This window comes from Triticum urartu, chromosome 3, assembly GCF_003073215.2.
Source record: "Triticum urartu cultivar G1812 chromosome 3, Tu2.1, whole genome shotgun sequence".
NCBI lineage: Eukaryota > Viridiplantae > Streptophyta > Magnoliopsida > Poales > Poaceae > Triticum > Triticum urartu.
Genome location: NC_053024.1, coordinates 708,630,109 through 708,641,028, shown reverse-complemented (window position 1 = coordinate 708,641,028; position 10,920 = coordinate 708,630,109).

The following is a 10,920-nucleotide window of genomic DNA, read 5'->3' as shown; positions in this document are numbered from 1 at the left end:
GAGGTCGTGTGGGCGTTATGCATTTTGCCCACACGTAGGCATGTGAGAGGGACCGCAAGAAAAAAATGAGGCGTGTGGACGCTAGTTGTTTTGACCACACGTAGGTGTGTGGGCTAGTCTTCTTAGACATCACACAAAACGTGTGGGCAGACCCCTTAACACCCACACGTGTGGCAGTTATCGTCATCCATAAAAAATTGCATCAAAAGTTATTTCCAACTACCTAAAGCTAATAGTGCCAAACATGATATCAGATGAACAATCAGGTTTTTGTTTCTGGGGGATTAATTACTGACAACATTATTGCTGTATATGAATGTCTCCACTTTATGAAAAGGAATAGAGCAAAGAAATTTTGTTTCCGTTTTTCTAATGTACAGAATTTCAATAAATGCTCGCATTATTTTTAAAGCTATAATTTTTTTTGAATAATTCACATGTACAAATATATATTCATTCCGATGTAAAAAACGCACAAAAAACAGGTACGACAATCACTACAGTACCAGTTGTTGTAGCAGAACGCAAAGATTTTTTTTTGAGGTGTAACTACGGATTTATTCAAAGTTCAAAGAGTTTGGAACACAAATAATGTCTGGAACAGTCCCTAGCCACACATGGCAGCCTACGTCGAGAGTTGACGCGGCCTTAGCTAATCTATGAGCCTCACTAATACATTCCCTTGGTTCATGCAGAAAGACAACATGCTCAAAATTCCTCCTGCGAATAGCTATCTCATGCAGAATTGGCGCATAAACTGGAGCTGTATCTCGGCTCATATTGGTGATTACTTAAGCACAATCAGAGGCGATTAGAAGTCGCTGAACATGCAAGTCCTGGCCCAAGGACAAAGCCTCATTGCATGCCCACGCTTCCAAACTGGCTGGATCAGAGAGTCCATCGAACACAATAGCTGATGCTTCAAGGAAGGTTCCATTGCAGTCTCTGCATATAGCTGCTGCTGCACCTTTGTTTCCACTACGAGATAAACCTCCATCCACATTTATTTTCACTTCTGTTTCTGCCGGTGGAAGCCACCCCCGACGCATCCGACGCGGTAGCGCTCATGCTTTAGCTTTCGGTAAAGAAGCAACGGTGATCTCCAGGTCCTACAGGTAGCGATTGATGAAACTCATTGTAGTTAAGGGACTCTCAAATTCATTATCATGGATGGCTTTCCTCCTGGCCCACCAGATAGACCACATTGTGATTAGCACACGAGCTAGGTCATGTCGAGGTAGCATGTCAAACAGCCAAAAGAGCCACTGTCTTGCGTCTTCAGATTGATTTGATATCACATGCTCAAGAATTCCTTCATCCCCCAAAGACCAGACACACCGAGCCATCCGGCAGTTGAGAAGAGAATGACGCCAAGTATCTTCAGTCGCTGAGCAAATCGCGCATACTGGAGATGTAGCCATCTTTCTCTCGTGTCTGGTCGATCCCGTCGGCAAAGACGTGTGGGCCAAACGCCACACAAAAACTCGGACCTTTGATGGTGTTGGGGAACGTAGCAGAAATTCAAAATTTTCCTACGTGTCACCAAGATCTATCTATGGAGAAACTAGCAACGAGGGGAAGGAGAGTGCATCTACATACCCTTGTAGATCGCTAAGAGGAAGCGTTCAAGAGAACGGGGTTGATGGAGTCGTACTCGTCGTGATCCAAATCACCGGAGATCCTAGTGCCGAACAGACGGCACCTCCGCGTTCAACACACGTACAGCCCGACGATGTCTCCCACGCCTTGATCCAGCAAGGAGAGAGGGAGAGGTTGAGGAAGACTCCATCCAGCAGCAGCACAATGGCGTGGAGGTGGTGGAGGAGCGTGGCTATCCTGCAGGGCTTTGCCAAGCACCACAGAAGAGGAGGAAGAAGAGATGCAGGGCTGCACCAACGAGAGATCGAATCACGTGTGTTATGGGCAGCCCCCTAGGCCTCATATATATAGGGGAAGGGGAGGAGGCTGCGCCCCCTCTAGGGTTCCCACCCCTAGAGGGCGGCAGCCCCAAACCCATCTAAGGTTGGCGGCCACAAGGGGGAGGAGAGGGAGGCGCAAGGTATATGGGCCTTAGGGCCCATCTGCCCTTAGGGTTTGCCCCCTCTCCTCTTCTAGGAGCATGGGCCTTAGTGGGACTGGTGCCCTTGGCCCATGTAGACCAAGGAGCATTCCCTACAGCCCATGTGGCCCCCGGGGCAGGTGGCCCCACTTGGTGGACCCCCGGGACCCTCCCGGTGGTCCCGGTACATTACCGATAAACCCCGAAACTCTTCCGGTAACCAAAACAGGACTTCCCATACATAAATCTTTACCTCCGGACCATTCCGGAACTCCTCGTGACGTCCGGGATCTCATCCGGGACTCCGAACAACATTCGGTAACCACATACAAACTTCCTTTATAACCCTAGCGTCATCGAACCTTAAGTGTGTAGACCCTACGGGTTCGGGAGACATGCAGACATGACCGAGACGATCTCCGGTCAATAACCAACAGTGAGATCTGGATACCCATGTTGGCTCCCACATGTTCCACGATGATCTCATCGGATGAACCACGATGTCAAGGACTTAATCAATCCCGTATACAATTCCCTTTGTCTATCGGTACGATACTTGCCCGAGATTCGATCGTCGGTATCCCGATACCTTGTTCAATCTCGTTACCGGCAAGTCTCTTTACTCGTTCCGTAACACATCATCCCGTGATCAACTCCTTGATCACATTGTGCAAATTATGATGATGTCCTACCGAGTGGGCCCAGAGATACCTCTCCGCTTACACGGAGTGACAAATCCCAGTCTCGATTCATGCCAACCCAACAGACACTTTCGGAGATACCTGTAGTGCACCTTTATAGTCACCCAGTTACGTTGTGACGTTTGATACACCCAAAGCACTCCTACGGTATCCGGGAGTTGCACAATCTCATGGTCTAAGGAAATGATACTTGACATTAGAAAAGCTGTAGCATACGAACTACACGATCTAGTGCTATGCTTAGGATTGGGTCTTGTCCATCACATCATTCTCCTAATGATGTGATCCCGTTATCAACGACATCCAATGTCCATGGTTAGGAAACCATAACCATCTATTGATCAACGAGCTAGTCAACTAGAGGCTCACTAGGGACATGGTGTTGTCTATGTATCCGCACATGTATCTGAGTTTCCTATCAATACAATTATAGCATGGATAATAAACGATTATCATGAACAAGGAAATATAATAATAATCAATTTATTATTGCCTCTAGGGCATATTTCCAACAGATGGTACCTCTGTTTTCCACAGTCTTGACCAGTCATTCTTCATCGCCGTTTGATTCGAGTTGCTTGTTCGATTTTCCAACCAGTCTTCTCGCTAAAATTTAATTCCAGATATCATTCTGTAAGTAGAACGTACTGAGAATAAGCCCCTACGATCATAGTGCCACGCCCAGAAATCTTCATGCACTCGCGTACTAAGCGGAATATTCAGAATGACATCTATGTCTGGTGCAATGAAATGATCCTCTAATACTTGCCTATTCCATGTCCTGGTTGATTGATTAATCAGATCAGACACCAACAAGGGCGGGTTAGCTGATCGAGAGCATATCGGTCTCAGCTTGTAATCCCTCGGTAGCCAGTTCACTAGTAGAAAACAAAGCTTTAAAACCGGTTCGTAAGGGCCTTCAGTGCCGGTTCCATAACCGGCACTAAAGGATGGGCACTAAAGGCCCCCCCTTTAGTACCGGTTCAGCACGAACCGGTGCTAAAGTGCCACCACGTGGCATGAGCTCGTGTTACCAACCGGTATACTAAAGGGTTTTTTTTTGAATTTTTTGGAATTTTTTTTGATTTTTTGATTTTTAATTTTTCTAAATTATTTGATGATTTAGTCTCCAATCACCTCTCTTTCCTCTCACTCCCTAGCCTGAGCACGCTTAACTTCGGAGTTCTATTCCCCCTACATTCCAAATCTGCACTTGTTGTTTTCCTGACAAATGTAAGCTGTCAATCCTATTAACCCTCATCAGTTTAGCTTGAACATTAGGTCACACGTTTCACCGTTTGAGTTTGAAACTATTATTCTAAAAAACAGTAATTATTTAGTAACACTAATATTTCTTGAATAAGTTTGACCATAGTTTGACCAGATTTGACCAAAATTCTAAAAATTGAAATAATTATTTAGTAACACTAATATTCTTGAATAATTATGTAGTAACATTAATACTTCTTGAATAAGTAGTTTGACCAGATTTAACCAAAAAAATTTAAAAAAACTGAAATTTGACCATATCATTTTTTCCTTTTGGAATAATGAGGATTCTAAAAAATTGCAAACAGGCCGTAGGCAGTCAAAATCGGATGCGGATTTTCGTGCTGAATTTTTTGATATATTATACATTTTTTCGACATCGTATGCAAAAGTTATAGCCGTTTTACATTTTCCCTACACTTTTTGCAAAACATGTCCAAATTTAAGTTTTCAAATTTTCCTAACTAGTAGATGTAGTAATATAACTACCTCTCGAAGGATTTTATTTTTTGAAGTTTTTATCATTTTCTTTTGATTTTTTTCAAAACTGAAATGGTGATACACCCGGGGGGGGTAGAGTTTGAAAATTGCCCTATAGTCCCGGTTTGTGTCTCCAACCGGGACTATAGGTCAGACCCCTTTAGTCCCGGTTCGTGGCATGAACCGGTACTAAAGGATAGCCCTTTAGTATCGTTTTGTGCCACGAACCGGTACTAAAGGTGATCGTGGGGCCCCGGCCTGACGCCAGCCTGCCACCACCCCTTTAGTACCGGTTTGTGGCATGAACCGGTACTAAAGGTTCAACACGAACCGGCATTAATGCATAGTCGTTCGAACCGGTATTAATGGTACCATTAGTACCGGATCAAAATCAAACCGTGACTAATGTGTCTCACATTAGGTCCTTTTTCTACTAGTGGTTGTGCTGCCAAATTTGAGTGTCTTCTCCCGTACCTATACGCTTAATCAAGCCCAGGGACAGAACTTCTCTTCCTTCCCTTATTGAGCACCACACCTGAGATGGGTTTGGTCCAAGTGGCGCATCCAAGAACTCTCCTTCCGGGAAGTACCTTGATTTCAAGACACGAGCACTCAATGAACTCGGATCTTGTAATATCCTCCAAGCTTGTCTAGCTAATAAAGATAAATTAAAAAGCTCAATATCACGGAAACCCATTCCTCCCATATACTTTGGCTTTGTCATATTTTTCCCAGGAGACCCAGGCTGTCTTCCTTTCACCCCTCTTACTCCCCCGCCAAAATTTCCTCAGAAGCCCATTGATATGGTTGCAAAGACCACGAGGTAGCTTGAAACATGACATCGAATATGTTGGTATTGATTGGGCAACTGATTTAATTAAGACCTCCTTTCCTCCTGCAGAGAGGCACTTCTCCATCCACCCTTGCACATGTTTTCAAATCCTATCCTTCAAATATCGAAAGCATCCCTCCATGGATTTGCCAACATCCGTTGGAAGACCCAAGTATTTCTCCGAAAGAGATTCAGTATGAACTGCTAGGGTCTCCTTGATTTCACCTCTCAAACTGTCTGGAACTCCCTTACTGAAATAAATAGAGCTCTTGTCAGCATTGATTCTTTGGCCGGAGGCGTTGCAATAAACCTGCAGCAAGTCGCGGACTCTCCTTGCTTCTTCATTTGATGCCTCAAAAAATAGTAAACTATCGTCTGCAAAGAGAAGATGATTGACCTCCGGGGCCGTCGGTGCCACCTTGATGCCGCGGATGCCATTTTTCAGCAAACAAGATAGGCCCTCTGCTGCAATGACGAACAGATAGGGGGGTATTGGATCCTCTTGCCTAACTCCGCAAGAAGGCCTGAAATCATCCAACACACCTCCATTAAAAAGCACCGAAAAATACACCGACGACACGCACCTCATAATAGTATCAATGAACCTCGGGCTAATACCCAACTTCGTCATGACCGCCTTCAAGTATGGCCATTCCAGTCGATCATACGCTTTCATCATATCCAGTTTTAATGCACAAAACCGGTTACTCTTTACTCTTCTTGTTTTCATATAGTGTAGACTCTCATAGGCAGTTATAAAATTATCCGTGATGAGACGTCCAAGAACGAACGCTGACTGCTCTTCTGAAATCACCTCTGGAAGAATCATTTTCAGCCTATTGGCTAAGACCTTTGATGCAATCTTGTAGATTACATTACAAAGGCTTATTGGCCGAAATTGTCCTAAAATTTTTGGACTAGCAACTTTCGGAATCATAACAATGAACGTATGATTGATATCCTCCGGTGAGTCAACTCCATTGAGCACTCTTATGATCATACCTGTAATCTCTTCTCCACATAAATCACAATGCCTCTGAAAGAAGTGCGCCGGGAATCCATCAGGTCCCGGAGCTTTTGTTGGAAACATTTGGAATAGCACTTCTTTGACCACCTCTTTGCTGTACGGCTTATTCAGGCGTGTATTCATCTCAGCATCTACCCTTGATGGTATATGGGAGAGCACTTCCTCCATACCAATTGTACCTTCCAAAGTATATAGATTAGAGTAAAACTCAGTAGCCATGCGTGCCATCTCCTCCGGATCAGTGCTGATTGTACCATCGTTTCTTTGTAGAAGAGTTATCTTGTTTTTTGCCCTGCGAGCACTTGCTTAAATGGCCTGGCCCAATACGAAACGCCCCCTGTGCGTCGTTATTCTATAGCTGCCGTGCTAGCGTCGCTGGCCGCCGCCCATCGCCAACGAACGCACCTTATATTGTGGGATTCTAGTTTAAAAAGAAACTTCTTACATAAAGGAACGAAACAGCGGCCACGCGCATCCTGAAACTGTACTGCAGACAACGAGCTCGAACCGAACCGCCGACTGATGATTGCGCCGGGCCCAGGTGTCGGCATTGAATTCGGATAGGAACGGCCTAGGAGTCTGGAGCCGGCGTCACGTGTGCCCCGTGATTCTCTCTCTGTGTATGCATGCTGTGTGCAGGCTCGCCCTCTACATGTACGTACAGAAAAAAAAATGCGTTGATTCTTCATGCTGAGCAGACAATCTGACTACTGATTTGTTATCAAGCCAACTACAGTACACCGAAGAAACTGAAAAAAAATGGACGGTTGAGATCCGCGCAGATAAACTAAAATGCTGCTCCACCATGACTTGGGTAAAATATCCGACTCCATTCATCTCTACTACTAATAAACAATCAAACAATAACTTTCTTACGTGCACCCCACAAATGTACACGGATTCATTATTACTGCATGATTAGACCCGGTAAATTTAATCTAACGGTTAGCCTTAACCTAATCTGTTTCGTGCTGTGCACTTTGCAATTTGCAACGACTGACCGTACTCCACCGCGGAGGAATGTGAAACTCCACGCCCGCAGCCCCTACGATTACGGAAGGCACGTAGAAACAGGAAACTGATCGCAAACGAATCCCTTCACCCTCAATCACGACGATTCCCTGTCATCACCGCGTCAGACAACGAGGGCTCCCTCGCCGCACGACAGCACGGTGTCCTTCCTGTACAGCGAACTCGCCGCTGCGGGAGGTGCTCAGGTGATCAGGTGTGGAGAGGCGACCAGAACGAGGAAGGAAAAGGGATGGTGGAAAGAGGGATGGCCACAACAATCTATCATGGATGGATCACTAACCCGCGCCGCGCGCTTCATCGGATCAGCAGAGAGGTTGAGGAGCCATGGGGAACCTCTACGATCCAACGTGAACATAACCAGTAGAAAAGCAAGAATAAATCACCGGAGAAGATGAGAGCGGAGGAGGAGATGGCGGGCGATCCCGAAGAAGAGGAACTGGAAGAAGTTGGGAAGAAGATGGTGGTGCTGCAATGGCTGGATCGTGGACCTGGTGGTGCCCGAGGCGGAGACGAGCCAGTGCGGCGTCCAATTAGAGCACATGATCATCAGGTATGAGTACGACACCTATGCCCCAGCCGGCGGAAGCAGCGGCTAGCGCTACCCCCGCGTCCACCTCTGTGTCGACTCTGCTGCCCTCTCCCTGATCCTCCACTGCTCCAGGCATACCCACGCCGACCCGGGATGGGCCGCCGCCGGCCCGGCCTGGACCACGCCATGCTCCTTGACCTCCAAGGATCTTGGCAATGGGGGCCTGCTTGACCACGTGTGCAACACCGTCGCCGCCATGGTGGACAGGAAGTCGCCCGATGAGATCCGTGCCATGTTTGGCATCAGGCCCGCCTGCGGCTCTGCTACTCGACCGGACCCAAAGGTAGAGAAAGCGCTGCTAGCTCTCCACTTCGTCCGCTACCACGGCGATGGCGTCTCCGCGTACGACTCCAAGCTCCGTCGGTTCGTGGCCACCCGTTACTGTCGCAACTCACACCGGCATCACAGGATAAACAGTGTAAGTCCTCCCCACACAAACTAAGGGCCTCTTTGATTCACAGGATTTTAAAAATGTAGGAATAGGAAAAGTATAGGATTGCAGTGGCATGTCAACTTGAATCCTATAGGATTAGCAAAGAGTGTTTGATGCCACATGAAAAACAAAGGAATTGTAAAAAGAGGTTGGAGTGGATGTTAGATTTCCTATGAAATGTAGTACAAAAGATTCCATAGGATAAATTCCTATGGGATCCAATCCTATGAATCAAAGGGCCGACATAGGAAAAACTCCTAAGAATTTCAATCCTCCAAAAATCCTAAAGAATTCCTTTGAATCAAAGGAGCCCTAAATAGGGAGGAGAACAAGTAGGCGACGTGACGGCGGTGATTGTGACTGCAACGGCGTCGCAGGTGAGTCCCGCCAGCCCCTGAATCCTTCTTCCTCTCTTCCCCTTCTCCATGCCGAACACCTGTACACCCGCCTGCAGTAACTCCTCTATTCTTCGCATGTTCAGTTGCTCCTTTACTCACGACTCTTTCTTTGTGTTTTTCATTGTATGTCTACTAAGTACAATAGGTGTACTAAGTACTGTTCTATCCTTTTACTGTTTTCTTCAGCCATCTTTTGTTCTATATACTTCGTTAGTAAATGCCCTAATATTTCTTGTCTAGCCAACAAGTATTTCGTACTACAGTGAGTTGATGTGAAATCCTGCAATATTTTGTAATGATCATCTAATTAATTTTGAGTGCCATTTACTTGCAGGTTTTTTAAAGGAACTTTTGGCAAGAAATACACAACCGTGTCATTCAGTGCTGGACCTCTGTTATTGGCAAGAAATACACTAATGTGTAGCTCACTGCTGAGGTAACATCAAATTCATCTAATACTTGTTCTCGCATGTAGAAGTAAAATGCTCTTTCAGAATTCAGTTATTAGTGTCAGTTGATATTCTTCAGTTTAACAAACTACGATTGATTGCTCTTTATGCTAATCTGCAGAAGTTCAGAACCATATGTATTCTGAACATTGGCAAGTCCGCTTACATAAATTCTTCTATTTTTCCATTGCAATGAGAGAGAAAAAAATATACATACAGTGCCAATGGAGAACTTGGACCAATTGATAATATACCCATCTTGGGCACTATACATCTATTTCATATCAATGTTTGCTACTGACGTTGTGATAGTTAATGTTTCATACTCCACATTTTTTTCTTCTTCAGACAAATCGAAACCATCTATCATATTATTCACCTTCTTGCAAATTTCAGTTATTTCTTTTTTAGAAAAGCTACTTTCTGTCTTTGAGTGCCGGTAAATCTAATTGAATTTTTTAAATCCACTTACGTCTTTCTAACACCGCAGATTTTTTTAAGCTATCCGGTATATGACATTTCTTGGCCGTTCATATTTCAAACTCCAGTTTTTAACTTCATATTGAATCAATTATTGTAAGTCAAAGCTAAAAGTGTGTATTGATATATTTGATTCCCAAATTAGGTTTCTCACCGCCGTAAGCTCATAATCTATGCACGGGAATTCTCATATAGGGTTCTAATATTTGTCAAGACGTGCGTTGCACATGCACACTTACTAATTTATTAATAAACTAACCACATCAAAACAGAGTGTACCACGTAAAAAAAAACAGAGTGACCATCACGTACTGAGGATCTTTTGCCTCTCGACTATAACCCTCTCAATATGGAATAAAACTCTTTTTCCCCCGCAAAGAAAAACCCACATCAAAGAAACGGAAAAGAGAAAATGGACGCTACAGATCCACGCGAAAAACTAAAAGTACAAGGTTAGTGTTCGAAAACATCTTTTGCATCTCAATGTTGTTCCACCATGACTTGGAGTAAACAAAAATAGTTCAAAAAACCATACATGCACAAGTTGAAGTAATCTCAAAGGTTTTGGAGACCCAAATGAACCGTCCATCCAATGGGTGCCAACATAAGACTGACAAACACATTGCGGCCAGGCAGGGGGCGAATCTGCCTCCAATACTTTAAAATAAATTTTACTATTGGTTGAGATGCAATGATGTTTAATGTAAATTTTGAATGGTGGCACCCCGGATTCTAGGTCTGCCACTGCGGCCTGAGACATGCTCCGTGCACGACAAGTTGTCAAACTACTGGTTTGCAGATAAACCATTGGCAAAGAAGGTTGCGGGCATAAAAGATAAAAAGATTAAGAACCTCCAAACAAACACGCCTGTTCATTGTTGTCACCATTTCGCATATAGGCTCGAGGTTTGGCATCCTGTGCATTTCTTCAGGTCCACCATGACACAAGCATTATCTACTTGTCTCCAACCAACATTATGTTTTCGTGCACGTCTGCATTATGCCGGACAACGTTTCTAGAAAAGGCGACAACCGCACCTTTTCCTCATCGAAAAATAAATTCTAGTAACGGCGTCAACTTTAGATATTTTTATCTTGTGGTTTATCACGACCCGTCGTTTCTCTTTACGTCTATGAGCTATAACTCCGGAGAATGTTCGGAGATGTAATT